Source organism: Rhinoraja longicauda, chromosome 31, assembly GCF_053455715.1.
Source record: "Rhinoraja longicauda isolate Sanriku21f chromosome 31, sRhiLon1.1, whole genome shotgun sequence".
NCBI classification, from domain to species: Eukaryota; Metazoa; Chordata; class Chondrichthyes; order Rajiformes; family Arhynchobatidae; genus Rhinoraja; species Rhinoraja longicauda.
Window position 1 is genome coordinate 28,435,071 of NC_135983.1, and position 16,365 is coordinate 28,451,435.

The window sequence follows — 16,365 nt, forward strand, 5'->3', positions numbered from 1 at the left end:
GAGTAGAGCTACTGCTGTGGCTGCTTTGCCAGTCTAGATTCCAAGAATGATTTTATTTAAACTTAGTTATATTCAAAGAGAACAAAAAACCACTGGCTTCAACTAACCTGCTAACACTCCTTTTATTGTAAGTTCAATGTCCTATCCCCAACCCAATTTACTGATTCACAAGGGGTTGGTCCCATCTGGGTTTCAGTTGAAATATTGCTCTTATTTCCACATGGTGACTAAGTATCCCATCAATAATTCAAGAGAGTTCGTCAGCAACAGGTTCAGCCCCATGTAGCTCACCCAACATGCCCAGAATTATTACCCTCAAGATTCTGCATTTTAACTTTGACTCCTCAAACTCTTCCAGCAGAACCTAGTATCCACATGATGTTTAACATTTTGATCTTTCATCTCTCTGCTCCTTCTCCAGTCACAATCTGTCTGTAACTTGGACACTTGACAGGCACATAGCCTTATGGATTCCAGTCACAGCTAGAGACAACTTCAGTCAAGGTTATGATATGCACAAATGCCGTGATTACAGGTGCAATGAAAATCTACAGGATTCCAGGAGCATCACAGGGACATGGACACCACACAAAGACAAATTACTGTGATCTTGAGGGTAATAATTCTGGGCATGTTGGGTCAGCTACATGGAAACTGGCATGGGGATGAACCAGTTACTGACGGCCTCTCTTGAATTATTGAAGAGATACTTAGTCACCATGTGGAAATAAGGGAGCAATTCTATTTCAACTGAAGTAAGGCTGGGACCAACACCCTTGCGAATCAGTAAGTTGGGTTGGGGACAGGATAGTGAACAGAATAAAAGGAGTGCTGGCAGGTTAATTGCAACAATTAAAACAAAAAGACTGTGCCCAAAAGAAGACGTAGCAGCTATAATGTGTAGGATGGAACTGCAGATGCTGGTTTACACTGAAGATACACACAAAATGCTGGAGTAACTCAGCGGGTCAGGCAGCATCTCTGGAGAAAAAGGAATAGCTGATGTTTCGGGTCGAGACCCTTCTTCAGACTGACAGTGGCTATACTCTACTAGAATGCAATTGTCTTCCTAAGAAACATTGAATAATTATGTTAATTTCAAAAAGGGGGTTATTTCAGAGACTTTCACTCACAAAACAAAAATTCCCCTGTAGTATTTGCAAAAAGTAACGGTCATTTTAATAGTTTTAAGTTTATCTTTGTTACAGCACACTAAAATTACTACAGTCCGTATGTTACATTGTTTAATAGAGTATCATTCAACAAGTGTCAATAGAAGTGATTGCTTATCAATGTTAATGGCCGGCTGTCGTGAAGCTGATAGTCTGTTCTTAAGGGAATAATGTGAGATTACGTAGAAGTCTGTTTTGTGCCTTAGACTGTTTTTCCTGCCTGTCAATTTCCAAAGTAACTTTTATGTTGTTCTCTAGTTCCTGATCTAAATTGTGTTATAGAGTCATAGAGTGATACAGTGAGGAAGCGGGCCCTTCGGCCCAACTTGCCCACACCAGCCAACAATGTCCCAGCTGCACTAGTCCCACCTGCCTGCGCTCGGTCCATATCCCTCCAAACCTGTTCTATCCATGGGACAAGAACTGTTATAGCCAATTTGGCCCCGGTAATGCCCCATAGTAAAAACGAGCAACTGCAGTTGCTGGTTTACATCAAGGGCACAAAATGCTGGAGTAACTCAGCGGGTCAGGCAGTATCTCTAGAGAATATGGATAGGTGATATTTCAGGTTGCATATTTCTGGAACAGTGTTCCCTAATTCATCAATCACACTATATCCAATTCACAGACTGGAAACAAGCCTTATAGCAGAACTACCTACAATGCAAACCACAATTGTAAAACAAGATGGTCTGTAGGGTTCTGTTGCCAAGCTAGGGTTAGGGTTGTGCAGGGTGGTTTAAGAACCTGCTAGCTGTAGGAAAGAAGCTGTTCCTGTCCGTGGTGGGGAATGTTTGAGCTTCAGTACTTCCTGCCTGTGAGAGCAGCAAGAGGGCATGGAGTGTGATATCTATCACAGCACACAGCATTCCCAGCTATTACACGATTTGGTTCCACTTTATTACTGCTCCCTCACCACTTGCTTTTGTAGTGACCTGGTCAGATTGCTTGCTCCTGTATAATAATTTCTCCGCACACATTCATAGACCAAATCTCTGTCCTTGGCTCATGTGCAGAGGGTACAACTGCCCGCCAGATCAACATGTGCAGGTAACACTCCTCTTTAACACCAGCTATCTATTCAGCCAACAGTTGTGTCACCGGCAAATTTATAGATAACATTGGAGCTAGGCTTTGCCTATAGAGGGCAGAGCAAAGGGAACAATAACTGGGTGACTACTCTGTAGAACTTTAACTCAACAGTCAATGTAACTCACCCACTCCTGTTCCGAATTCTCTGCCCTCACCCTGTTACGCAGTTTTGATGAAGGCTCACGGTAGAGTTGCTGCCTCACAGCATCAGAGACCTGGGTTCAATCCTGACTAGGTGATATCTGTACGGAGTTCGTACGTTCTCCCCATGACCTGTGTGGGTATTCTCCGGGTGCTCCAGTTTCCTCCCATGCTCCATAGATGTGCAGGTTTGTAGGTTAATTGGCTTGATAAAATTGTAAATTGTCCCTAGTGTGTGCAGGATAGTGCAAGTGTGTGGGGATCGCTGGTCGGCACAGAATGGGCCAAAGGGCCTGTTTCCGCGATGTATCTCTGAACTAAACTAAAAACTGAGCAAGCATTCTGAGGAACAGCTTCCAAAACATGACTCAACTTCTCTCTCCAGGGTCAATGCCTGACCAACCCTGAATTTCCAGAAGCTTTAATGAGAGCCTTGAAACAGGTTAAAAATGTTTATGTAGGAAACAAGGAAATGGCAGATGCTGGTTTACAGACGGAGATACAAAGTGTGGGAGTAAGTCAGTGGATCAGGCAGCAGTTCTGGAGCACATGGACAGGTCACATGACATGTAGAACAAGGAACTGCAGATTGATTTATTCACAAAATGCTGGAGTAACTCAGCAGGTCAGGCAGCATCTCGGGAGAGAAGGAATGGGTGACGTTTCGGGTCGAGACCCTTCTTCAGACTGATGTCGGGGGTGGGACAAAGGAAGGATATAGGTGGAGACAGGAAGATAGAGGGAGATCTGGGAAGGAGGAGGGGAAGGGAGGGACAGAGGATCTATCTGAAGTTGGAGAAGTCGACGTTCATACCACCGGGCTGCAAACTGCCCAGGCGAAATATGAGGTGCTGCTCCTCCAATTTCCAGCGGGCCTCACTATGGCACTGGAGGAGGCCCATGACAGAGAGGTCAGACTGGGAATGGGAGGGGGAGTTAAAGTGCTGGGCCACCGGGAGATCTGTTGCGTTAATGCGGACCGAGCGCAGGTGTTCAGCGAAGCGATCGCTGAGCCTGCGCTTGGTTTCGCCGATATAAATAAGTTGACATCTAGAGCAGCGGATGCAATAGATGAGGTTGGAGGAGGTGCAGGTGAACCTCTGTCTCACCTGGAAAGACTGTTTGGGTACTTTGATGGAGTTGAGGGGGGAGGTAAAGGGACAGGTGTTGCATCTCGTGCGGTTGCAAGGGAAAGTGCCCGGGGTTGGGGTGGTTTGGGTAGGAAGGGACGAGTGGACCAGGGAGTTACGGAGGGAACGGTCTCTGCGGAACGCAGAGAGGGGAGGGGATGGGAAGATATGGCCAGTGGTGGGGTCCCGTTGTAGGTGACGGAAATGTTGGTGGATGATATGTTGGATCCGCTGGCTGGTGGGGTGGAAGGTGAGAACGAGGGGGATCCTGTCCTTGTTGCGAGTGGGGGGAGGGGGAGCAAGAGCGGAGCTGCGGGATGTAGAAGAGACCCTAGTGAGAGCCTCATCTATAATGGAGGAGGGGAAGCCCCGTTTTCTGAAGAACGAGGACATCTCGGAAGCCCTAGTCTGAAACACCTCATCACGGGCGCAGATGCGGCGTAGACGGAGGAATTGGGAGTAGGGGATAGACTTTTTGCAGGGGACCAGGTGGGAAGAAGTGTAGTCCAGATAGCTGTGCGAGTCGGTGGGCTTGTAGTAAATGTCCGTCACTAGTCTGTCTCCTGTGATGGAGATGGTGAGGTCCAGAAACGGGAGGGAGATGTCAGAGATAGTCCAGGTATATTTAAGGGCAGGATGGAAATTGGAGGTGAAGTGTATGAAGTCAGTGAGTTCTGCATGGGTGCAAGAGGTAGCACCAATGCAGTCGTCGATGTAGCGGAGGTAGAGTTCGGGGATGGGGCCAGTGTACGTCTGGAACAGGGATTGTTCGACGTACCAAACAAAGAGGCAAGCGTAGCTAGGGCCCATGCGAGTGCCCATAGCTACGCCTCTGGTTTGGAGGAAGTGGGAGGAGTCAAAGGAGAAGTTGTTGAGGGTAAGAACCAGCTCTGCTAGGCGGAGGAGAGTGTTGGTCGATGGGGATTGGCTGGTTCTACGGTCGAGGAAGAAACGGAGGGCTTCGAGACCATCCTTGTGGGGGATGGAGGTGTAGAGTGACTGGACATCCATGGTGAAAATGAGGGAGTGGGGGCCTGGGAACCGGAAGTTATCCAGGAGATGGAGAGCGTGTGAGGTGTCTTGGACGTAGGTGGGGAGGTATTTAACCAGGGGGGAGAGGATGGAGTCGAGGTAGGTAGAGATAAGTTCGGTAGGGCATGAGCAGGCAGAGACAATGGGTCTGCCGGGACAGTTGTGTTTGTGGATTTTGGGTAGGAGGTAGAATCGGGCCGTGCGGGGCTGGGGAACTATGAGATTGGAGGCACTGAGGGGTAGATCGCCGGAGGTGATGAGGTCGGTGATGGTCGCAGATGATGGTTTAAAATAGACGCAAAGTGCTGGAGTAACTCAGTGGGTCAGGCAGCATTTCTGGAGTCTGAAGAAGGGTCCCAACCCAAAATGTCATTGATCCATGTTCTCCAAAGATGCTGCCTCCAGAACTTTGCGTCTATCAATGAATAGGCGATATTTTGGGTCGGAACCCTTCTTCAGACTGATTGTGGAGGGGGTGGGGGAGGAAAGCTTTAAGAGAAGAAGGGCAGGACAAACCCTGGCAGGTAATAGGTGGACAAGGGTGTGGAATGTTTTTCAGATAGACAGATGGTGGGACAAAGGCGAGAGATGGAAAGGCAGAAGGCAAGAGTCAATAAGTTTGAAGTGTAGCGAATTGTGAAGCTAGAGAAAGGAATGTGGGTGGAAGGGGAGTTTTTATAAAATTTTATATCCCAGATACCCGCAAACCATTTGTGTAGGAAAGAAAACTGCAGATGCTGGTTTAAATTGAAGGTAGACACAAAATGCTGGAGTAACTCAGCGGGTCAGGCAGCATCTCTGGAGAGGAGTGGGTGACGTTTCGGTCAAACCATTTGAATAATTTCTTAAAGCTGAGCCTTCCTGTGGCCTACAGCAATGGTCCATGGTGATTGTGCCATCTCACTACTGGATTTAATGAATGAATGTCATGATAATCATTAGATCATGTGATAGGAGCAAAATTAAGCCATTCAGCCCATCATGTCTACTTCACCATTCAATTATGGCTGATCTATCTCTCCGTCCTAACCTCATTATCCTGCCTTCTTCCCATAACCCAACACCCGTACTAATCAAAGAAATACTAGTTCATTCAAAATAATTAGTAGTTCAACTTTCCATAGATTTGGAATGCAAAATGCACCACAGATTTTAGCAGGTGACACATAATGCATCAATACTCCTATCATAATTTCTGCACCGTAAAAGACATGCAACGTAGAGTATACGAGAAGCTGGTATACAATATTATTCAAGTCTGGCTCCATAGGGCCCCATTTCCCACGCCCTCTTTAACCCACCAGAGACAACATTCCCAGCACTCCCTTAAAACACTTTTGGGGGCTCCTATTTCCCGCGCTTTCTTACAACCCCACTTCTTGTGTTCCATATAAACTCACTCTTTTATGCATTCCTTTTAAACCCACTGCATTTTGTTTTCTGCGCTCCCTTTAAACTCTGTAGAAAAGAACTGCAGATGCTGGTTTAAATCAAAGATAGACACAAAATGCATGAGTAACTCAGCAGGACAGGCAGCATCTCTGGAGAGAAGGAATGGGTGACTTTTCGGTCTGTTTATCTCCATTTATCTCCCAGTGTGTCTACCTCACCAGGTTCACTGGAAAATTTATATTAATATCTAAATGAAGATTAAATTGTGTTGCTGTATTAATAGCAGCAATATTCAATTAATAAGAGTAATAATCAATTATTCAGAAACTCTGCCAGTCCAGCACCAAAGTGCTAGGTACTTTGAACCATCCAAGCTTTATTAAGGTGTGGTCAAATATATCTTAGGACATCCTTCCCAATTGCACCATGCGAATACCTTCACAAGTAGGATCACAGAGTTGAGAAGGCCATTTACGACTACTTCCCAAGGAGATGGACAATAAATGAATGAATAAGTTTATTGGCCAAGTACGTACACATACAAGGAATGTGCCCTGCTCCTTTCGCAAGTAACAACACGAACATACAATAAACAATTAAGAATAAAGCATAAAACATTAAAACATTAAGAATACAACATTACGGTTTAAACATGTGAATTAAATAAACCAGAGCAAAAAGAGACTACAGACTTTTGGTTATTGAGTAGAGCTGCTGCTGTGGCTGCTTTGCCAGTCTAGATTCCAAGAATGATTTTATTTAAACTTAGTTATATTCAAAGAGAACAAAAAACCACTGGCTTCAACTAACCTGCTAACACTCCTTTTATTGTAAGTTCAATGTCCTATCCCCAACCCAATTTACTGATTCACAAGGGGTTGGTCCCATCCGGGTTTCAGTTGAAATATTGCTCTTATTTCCACATGGTGACTAAGTATCCCATCAATAATTCAAGAGAGTTCGTCAGCAACAGGTTCAGCCCCATGTAGCTCACCCAACATGCCCAGAATTATTACCCTCAAGATTCTGCATTTTAACTTTGACTCCTCAAACTCTTCCAGCAGAACCTAGTATCCACATGATGTTTAACATTTTGATCTTTCATCTCTCTGCTCCTTCTCCAGTCACAATCTGTCTGTAACTTGGACACTTGACAGGCACATAGCCTTATGGATTCCAGTCACAGCTAGAGACAACTTCAGTCAAGGTTATGATATGCACAAATGCCGTGATTACAGGTGCAATGAAAATCTACAGGATTCCAGGAGCATCACAGGGACATGGACACCACACAAAGACAAATTACTGTGATCTTGAGGGTAATAATTCTGGGCATGTTGGGTCAGCTACATGGAAACTGGCATGGGGATGAACCAGTTACTGACGGCCTCTCTTGAATTATTGAAGAGATACTTAGTCACCATGTGGAAATAAGGGAGCAATTCTATTTCAACTGAAGTAAGGCTGGGACCAACACCCTTGCGAATCAGTAAGTTGGGTTGGGGACAGGATAGTGAACAGAATAAAAGGAGTGCTGGCAGGTTAATTGCAACAATTAAAACAAAAAGACTGTGCCCAAAAGAAGACGTAGCAGCTATAATGTGTAGGATGGAACTGCAGATGCTGGTTTACACTGAAGATACACACAAAATGCTGGAGTAACTCAGCGGGTCAGGCAGCATCTCTGGAGAAAAAGGAATAGCTGATGTTTCGGGTCGAGACCCTTCTTCAGACTGACAGTGGCTATACTCTACTAGAATGCAATTGTCTTCCTAAGAAACATTGAATAATTATGTTAATTTCAAAAAGGGGGTTATTTCAGAGACTTTCACTCACAAAACAAAAATTCCCCTGTAGTATTTGCAAAAAGTAACGGTCATTTTAATAGTTTTAAGTTTATCTTTGTTACAGCACACTAAAATTACTACAGTCCGTATGTTACATTGTTTAATAGAGTATCATTCAACAAGTGTCAATAGAAGTGATTGCTTATCAATGTTAATGGCCGGCTGTCGTGAAGCTGATAGTCTGTTCTTAAGGGAATAATGTGAGATTACGTAGAAGTCTGTTTTGTGCCTTAGACTGTTTTTCCTGCCTGTCAATTTCCAAAGTAACTTTTATGTTGTTCTCTAGTTCCTGATCTAAATTGTGTTATAGAGTCATAGAGTGATACAGTGAGGAAGCGGGCCCTTCGGCCCAACTTGCCCACACCAGCCAACAATGTCCCAGCTGCACTAGTCCCACCTGCCTGCGCTCGGTCCATATCCCTCCAAACCTGTTCTATCCATGGGACAAGAACTGTTATAGCCAATTTGGCCCCGGTAATGCCCCATAGTAAAAACGAGCAACTGCAGTTGCTGGTTTACATCAAGGGCACAAAATGCTGGAGTAACTCAGCGGGTCAGGCAGTATCTCTAGAGAATATGGATAGGTGATATTTCAGGTTGCATATTTCTGGAACAGTGTTCCCTAATTCATCAATCACACTATATCCAATTCACAGACTGGAAACAAGCCTTATAGCAGAACTACCTACAATGCAAACCACAATTGTAAAACAAGATGGTCTGTAGGGTTCTGTTGCCAAGCTAGGGTTAGGGTTGTGCAGGGTGGTTTAAGAACCTGCTAGCTGTAGGAAAGAAGCTGTTCCTGTCCGTGGTGGGGAATGTTTGAGCTTCAGTACTTCCTGCCTGTGAGAGCAGCAAGAGGGCATGGAGTGTGATATCTATCACAGCACACAGCATTCCCAGCTATTACACGATTTGGTTCCACTTTATTACTGCTCCCTCACCACTTGCTTTTGTAGTGACCTGGTCAGATTGCTTGCTCCTGTATAATAATTTCTCCGCACACATTCATAGACCAAATCTCTGTCCTTGGCTCATGTGCAGAGGGTACAACTGCCCGCCAGATCAACATGTGCAGGTAACACTCCTCTTTAACACCAGCTATCTATTCAGCCAACAGTTGTGTCACCGGCAAATTTATAGATAACATTGGAGCTAGGCTTTGCCTATAGAGGGCAGAGCAAAGGGAACAATAACTGGGTGACTACTCTGTAGAACTTTAACTCAACAGTCAATGTAACTCACCCACTCCTGTTCCGAATTCTCTGCCCTCACCCTGTTACGCAGTTTTGATGAAGGCTCACGGTAGAGTTGCTGCCTCACAGCATCAGAGACCTGGGTTCAATCCTGACTAGGTGATATCTGTACGGAGTTCGTACGTTCTCCCCATGACCTGTGTGGGTATTCTCCGGGTGCTCCAGTTTCCTCCCATGCTCCATAGATGTGCAGGTTTGTAGGTTAATTGGCTTGATAAAATTGTAAATTGTCCCTAGTGTGTGCAGGATAGTGCAAGTGTGTGGGGATCGCTGGTCGGCACAGAATGGGCCAAAGGTCCTGTTTCCGCGATGTATCTCTGAACTAAACTAAAAACTGAGCAAGCATTCTGAGGAACAGCTTCCAAAACATGACTCAACTTCTCTCTCCAGGGTCAATGCCTGACCAACCCTGAATTTCCAGAAGCTTTAATGAGAGCCTTGAAACAGGTTAAAAATGTTTATGTAGGAAACAAGGAAATGGCAGATGCTGGTTTACAGACGGAGATACAAAGTGTGGGAGTAAGTCAGTGGATCAGGCAGCAGTTCTGGAGCACATGGACAGGTCACATGACATGTAGAACAAGGAACTGCAGATTGATTTATTCACAAAATGCTGGAGTAACTCAGCAGATCAGGCAGCATCTCGGGAGAGAAGGAATGGGTGACGTTTCGGGTCGAGACCCTTCTTCAGACTGATGTCGGGGGTGGGACAAAGGAAGGATATAGGTGGAGACAGGAAGATAGAGGGAGATCTGGGAAGGAGGAGGGGAAGGGAGGGACAGAGGATCTATCTGAAGTTGGAGAAGTCGACGTTCATACCACCGGGCTGCAAACTGCCCAGGCGAAATATGAGGTGCTGCTCCTCCAATTTCCGGCGGGCCTCACTATGGCACTGGAGGAGGCCCATGACAGAGAGGTCAGACTGGGAATGGGAGGGGGAGTTAAAGTGCTGGGCCACCGGGAGATCTGTTGCGTTAATGCGGACCGAGCGCAGGTGTTCAGCGAAGCGATCGCTGAGCCTGCGCTTGGTTTCGCCGATATAAATAAGTTGACATCTAGAGCAGCGGATGCAATAGATGAGGTTGGAGGAGGTGCAGGTGAACCTCTGTCTCACCTGGAAAGACTGTTTGGGTACTTTGATGGAGTTGAGGGGGGAGGTAAAGGGACAGGTGTTGCATCTCGTGCGGTTGCAAGGGAAAGTGCCCGGGGTTGGGGTGGTTTGGGTAGGAAGGGACGAGTGGACCAGGGAGTTACGGAGGGAACGGTCTCTGCGGAACGCAGAGAGGGGAGGGGATGGGAAGATATGGCCAGTGGTGGGGTCCCGTTGTAGGTGACGGAAATGTTGGTGGATGATATGTTGGATCCGCTGGCTGGTGGGGTGGAAGGTGAGAACGAGGGGGATCCTGTCCTTGTTGCGAGTGGGGGGAGGGGGAGCAAGAGCGGAGCTGCGGGATGTAGAAGAGACCCTAGTGAGAGCCTCATCTATAATGGAGGAGGGGAAGCCCCGTTTTCTGAAGAACGAGGACATCTCGGAAGCCCTAGTCTGAAACACCTCATCACGGGCGCAGATGCGGCGTAGACGGAGGAATTGGGAGTAGGGGATAGACTTTTTGCAGGGGACCAGGTGGGAAGAAGTGTAGTCCAGATAGCTGTGCGAGTCGGTGGGCTTGTAGTAAATGTCCGTCACTAGTCTGTCTCCTGTGATGGAGATGGTGAGGTCCAGAAACGGGAGGGAGATGTCAGAGATAGTCCAGGTATATTTAAGGGCAGGATGGAAATTGGAGGTGAAGTGTATGAAGTCAGTGAGTTCTGCATGGGTGCAAGAGGTAGCACCAATGCAGTCGTCGATGTAGCGGAGGTAGAGTTCGGGGATGGGGCCAGTGTACGTCTGGAACAGGGATTGTTCGACGTACCAAACAAAGAGGCAAGCGTAGCTAGGGCCCATGCGAGTGCCCATAGCTACGCCTCTGGTTTGGAGGAAGTGGGAGGAGTCAAAGGAGAAGTTGTTGAGGGTAAGAACCAGCTCTGCTAGGCGGAGGAGAGTGTTGGTCGATGGGGATTGGCTGGTTCTACGGTCGAGGAAGAAACGGAGGGCTTCGAGACCATCCTTGTGGGGGATGGAGGTGTAGAGTGACTGGACATCCATGGTGAAAATGAGGGAGTGGGGGCCTGGGAACCGGAAGTTATCCAGGAGATGGAGAGCGTGTGAGGTGTCTTGGACGTAGGTGGGGAGGTATTTAACCAGGGGGGAGAGGATGGAGTCGAGGTAGGTAGAGATAAGTTCGGTAGGGCATGAGCAGGCAGAGACAATGGGTCTGCCGGGACAGTTGTGTTTGTGGATTTTGGGTAGGAGGTAGAATCGGGCCGTGCGGGGCTGGGGAACTATGAGATTGGAGGCACTGAGGGGTAGATCGCCGGAGGTGATGAGGTCGGTGATGGTCGCAGATGATGGTTTAAAATAGACGCAAAGTGCTGGAGTAACTCAGTGGGTCAGGCAGCATTTCTGGAGTCTGAAGAAGGGTCCCAACCCAAAATGTCATTGATCCATGTTCTCCAAAGATGCTGCCTCCAGAACTTTGCGTCTATCAATGAATAGGCGATATTTTGGGTCGGAACCCTTCTTCAGACTGATTGTGGAGGGGGTGGGGGAGGAAAGCTTTAAGAGAAGAAGGGCAGGACAAACCCTGGCAGGTAATAGGTGGACAAGGGTGTGGAATGTTTTTCAGATAGACAGATGGTGGGACAAAGGCGAGAGATGGAAAGGCAGAAGGCAAGAGTCAATAAGTTTGAAGTGTAGCGAATTGTGAAGCTAGAGAAAGGAATGTGGGTGGAAGGGGAGTTTTTATAAAATTTTATATCCCAGATACCCGCAAACCATTTGTGTAGGAAAGAAAACTGCAGATGCTGGTTTAAATTGAAGGTAGACACAAAATGCTGGAGTAACTCAGCGGGTCAGGCAGCATCTCTGGAGAGGAGTGGGTGACGTTTCGGTCAAACCATTTGAATAATTTCTTAAAGCTGAGCCTTCCTGTGGCCTACAGCAATGGTCCATGGTGATTGTGCCATCTCACTACTGGATTTAATGAATGAATGTCATGATAATCATTAGATCATGTGATAGGAGCAAAATTAAGCCATTCAGCCCATCATGTCTACTTCACCATTCAATTATGGCTGATCTATCTCTCCGTCCTAACCTCATTATCCTGCCTTCTTCCCATAACCCAACACCCGTACTAATCAAAGAAATACTAGTTCATTCAAAATAATTAGTAGTTCAACTTTCCATAGATTTGGAATGCAAAATGCACCACAGATTTTAGCAGGTGACACATAATGCATCAATACTCCTATCATAATTTCTGCACCGTAAAAGACATGCAACGTAGAGTATACGAGAAGCTGGTATACAATATTATTCAAGTCTGGCTCCATAGGGCCCCATTTCCCACGCCCTCTTTAACCCACCAGAGACAACATTCCCAGCACTCCCTTAAAACACTTTTGGGGGCTCCTATTTCCCGCGCTTTCTTACAACCCCACTTCTTGTGTTCCATATAAACTCACTCTTTTATGCATTCCTTTTAAACCCACTGCATTTTGTTTTCTGCGCTCCCTTTAAACTCTGTAGAAAAGAACTGCAGATGCTGGTTTAAATCAAAGATAGACACAAAATGCTTGAGTAACTCAGCAGGACAGGCAGCATCTCTGGAGAGAAGGAATGGGTGACTTTTTGGTCTGTTTATCTCCATTTATCTCCCAGTGTGTCTACCTCACCAGGTTCACTGGAAAATTTATATTAATATCTAAATGAAGATTAAATTGTGTTGCTGTATTAATAGCAGCAATATTCAATTAATAAGAGTAATAATCAATTATTCAGAAACTCTGCCAGTCCAGCACCAAAGTGCTAGGTACTTTGAACCATCCAAGCTTTATTAAGGTGTGGTCTCATCGCTACATTGGTTTGAACAAACAGCCCACGTTTTATGAAATCTCTGTTCACCATACAGAGTAAAATGCCGGGTGAAAGTTGACCTCATAACCAAGCATATACAGCAGGCACTATAAAACAAGGCAACAACACAATGACCCCGATCAACTCTTCAATTGACTTCATGAATATCACTTGAAACTACTCCTGGCATTTTGTTTTTGTTTAAATAGCAAAAACATGTGATTTCCAAAACGAGATGTGAATTTGTGCGCTTTGAACTTTATATCCGAACACACCCACTACCTTATCAGCGTACATGTACAAAGACATAATTTTGATAAAACACTATCATCTCCCAACTACAAGATGTGAGTAAATGTAGCAAAGGTCAGCCAGCAACAATGTTCTTCAGCATGTTGAATTCGCCATGACATTAATGCTCCTATCATCATCTCTGCACCATAAATGTTTTACAAGAATGATCCTAGGAATGAGTAGGTTAACCTTTGATGAGCGTTTGTCAGTTTAAAAGAATGAGTGGAGACCTCATTGTAACAAATAGAATAGTGAAAGGCTTTGATAGTTTGGATGTGGAGTGGATGTTTACACTAGTGGGAGAGTCTAGGACTAGAGGTCATAGCGTCAGAATTAAAGGGCGTTCTTTTCAGAAGATCAGGAGAAATTTCTTTAGCCAGTGGTGAATTTGTGGAATTCTTTGCCACAGAAGGCTATGGAGGCCAAGTCAGTGGATATTTTTAAGGCAGAGATAGATAGATTCTTGATTGGTACAGGTGTCAGGGGTTATAGGGAGAAGGCAGGAGAACAGGGTTAGGGGGGAGAGATAGATCAGCAATGATTGAATGGCAGAATAGACTTGATGGGTCGAATGGCCTAATTCTACGCCTATTCTTTATGACCTTATTAGTTGTACGCTGCTAATCAGACTGTCAACCCGGTTCAAGTGACTCTAAAAATATAAACGACTCAAAAGCAGCTGCGTGTTTATATGGCAATTGTTGAGTTTTTGCACCTGTGCACCCATTCCCATTTGCAGCACCCAGTTTACATCCAAGCCTTATTTTCCTCAGGGCAATTGCACTTATGAACAAAAACACATACAGTAAACCCTCGTTATAACAGACCATATTGGGAGGGAGGGGGGGGGAGAATGGTGTCCATTATTGCTGATTGTTTGCTTTAACCGAGTACGGGTTTGTTCCCCCCATTGATATCACAGCCTGGTTGCCGGGTCACTGTGAACCCAGTGGGACCTGCCTCACCACTCAGCGCAGCGGCACAAGAAGGCCGCCTTGGCACCACCTTGTCCAGTGCAGCTCGGAAAAGACCTTAACCACTGCTCCTGATTCCTGCAGCCAGTGAATAAGAGCAAAATGGGAGATCTTTGGCGTAGGGGTGGCAGTGTGGTGGCGTAGGAGTGGCGGTGTGGTGGCGTAGGGGTGGCGGTGTGGTGGCGTAGGGGTGGTGGTGTGGGGTGGCGGTGTGGTGGCGTAGGGGTGGCGGTGTGGTGGCGGGGTGGCGTAGGGGTGGCGGTGTGGTGGCGTAGGGGTGGTGGCGTAGGGGTGGTGGCGTAGGGGTGGTGGTGTGGTGGCGTAGGGGTGGTGGTGTAGGGGTGGCGGTGTGAGGAAACCCTGTCTCGCTCTAAGTGAGATTCCCACGACTATCTGCCAGAATTCAAGGTAAAGGGACATTGAGCTTAAACGTTAACTCCATTTCTCCTTCCATAGACACTGCCTAATCTGCTGAGCGTACAAAATGTATTTTTCTCACTGCAGGTTAAAAATATTAAAGACTGTTTGTTACATTGTTTAATAGAGATAAGCAACGGCTTGTCAGGCTCAATTAATTGTCAGTCTCAACGGCTTGTCAGTCCAACGGCCTTCCTTAGGGTAACTTCAGTTTGGTGTAGTTTATTATTCACACGTTACCAAGTCCCAGTTAAAAGTTTTTTTGTTTTATGCTTTCCAGTCAGTGGAAAGACTGAGAGACAGTCCACTATAACCGAAATCCATTATAAAGAGGTCGACGAGGGTTTACTCTATAACCAAGCACATCCTCTTATACCCGAATGCACTCTTACGGATGGACGCACCACATGTAAATACCAATGAGTTACACATGAGTAGCAGTAGGTTACTTTGTCCCTCAAGCCATCTCTCCCATTTGATAACAAAACATCACAAAACATCTCAATGTACCTTAAACTCCACATTCCCAGTTACCCACAATAACCTTTCATTCCCTTGCTTACCAAGAAGGGAATCAATTATTCAATGACTTTGGACACAAGGTGCCTGAACTAACTCAGCAGGACAGTGGCAGCCCTGGAGAACATGGATCTCCAGAGATACTGGCCCTAACCATGTTCTCCAGACATGCTGCCTGACCTACTGAGGTACTCTACTTTCTCAAGCTAGAGCACCTCTACTTTCAGTCTGAACAAAGATCCTGAGCCAAAACATCACCCATCCTTTTTCTCCAGAGATGCTGCCTGACCACTGAGTTACTCCAGCACTTTGTGTCTATCTTCGTATAAACCAGTGTCTGCAGTTCCTTCCTATATATGAGGTCTGTAGCTACGTTGTAATTTTTCATACTTGGAAACCGACATCCTTTGATATTTCAGAGTTCTGCAAACTGTCACCAGTTAGAAAATGTGTTTATTTTTTTAAAGATCAGTTTTCCTGCCAGTACTTAGAAACAAAGAACTGCGGATGATGGTTAATACACAAAAAGACACAAACAGTGTTGGAGTAACTCAGCAGGTCAGGCAGCATCTCTGGAGAACATGGATAGTTGACGTTTTGGGCCTTCTTCAGATTGATCAACGTGCATAGGAGTTTGAAGAAGGGTCCCAAACCGAAATGTCACATATCCATATTCTCCAGAAACGCAGCCTGACCTGCTGAGTTACTCTAGCCCTTTGTGTCCTTTCCTGCCAGTTATCAGAGAGAGCCTGTGTGCAGGGCTGGAGTTCATAAGTTCAAGGAGCAGAATTAGGCCATTTGGCCCATCAAGTCGACTCCACCATTAAATTATGACTGATCTACCTTCCCTCTCAACCCCTTTCTCCTGTCTTCTCCCCATAACCCTGACACCCTTACTGATCAAGAATCTATCTATCTGTGCCTTACAAATGTCCATTAACTTGGCCTCCACAGGCAATGTGGCAATGAATTCCACAACTTCATCACCGTCTGGCTAGAGACATTTCTCCTCATCTTCGTCCGAAAAGAATATCTTTTAATTCTGAGGCTGAAGCCAGGCAGAGAGCTGGAGCTGGACACAAAATGCTGCAGTAACTCAGCGGGACATGCAGCATCGAGAGAGAGAGAGAGGTGTTGTTTC

At 46.0% G+C, this 16,365-nt stretch overlaps 1 protein-coding gene across 1 annotated transcript in view; it reads right to left on the reverse strand.

The window, feature by feature from the left end:
- pnpla7b (patatin-like phospholipase domain containing 7b) overlaps positions 1–16,365 on the reverse strand; it is a 153,161-nt gene that overhangs the window by 135,995 nt on the left and 801 nt on the right. The gene's annotated exons all lie outside the window — the stretch shown is intronic.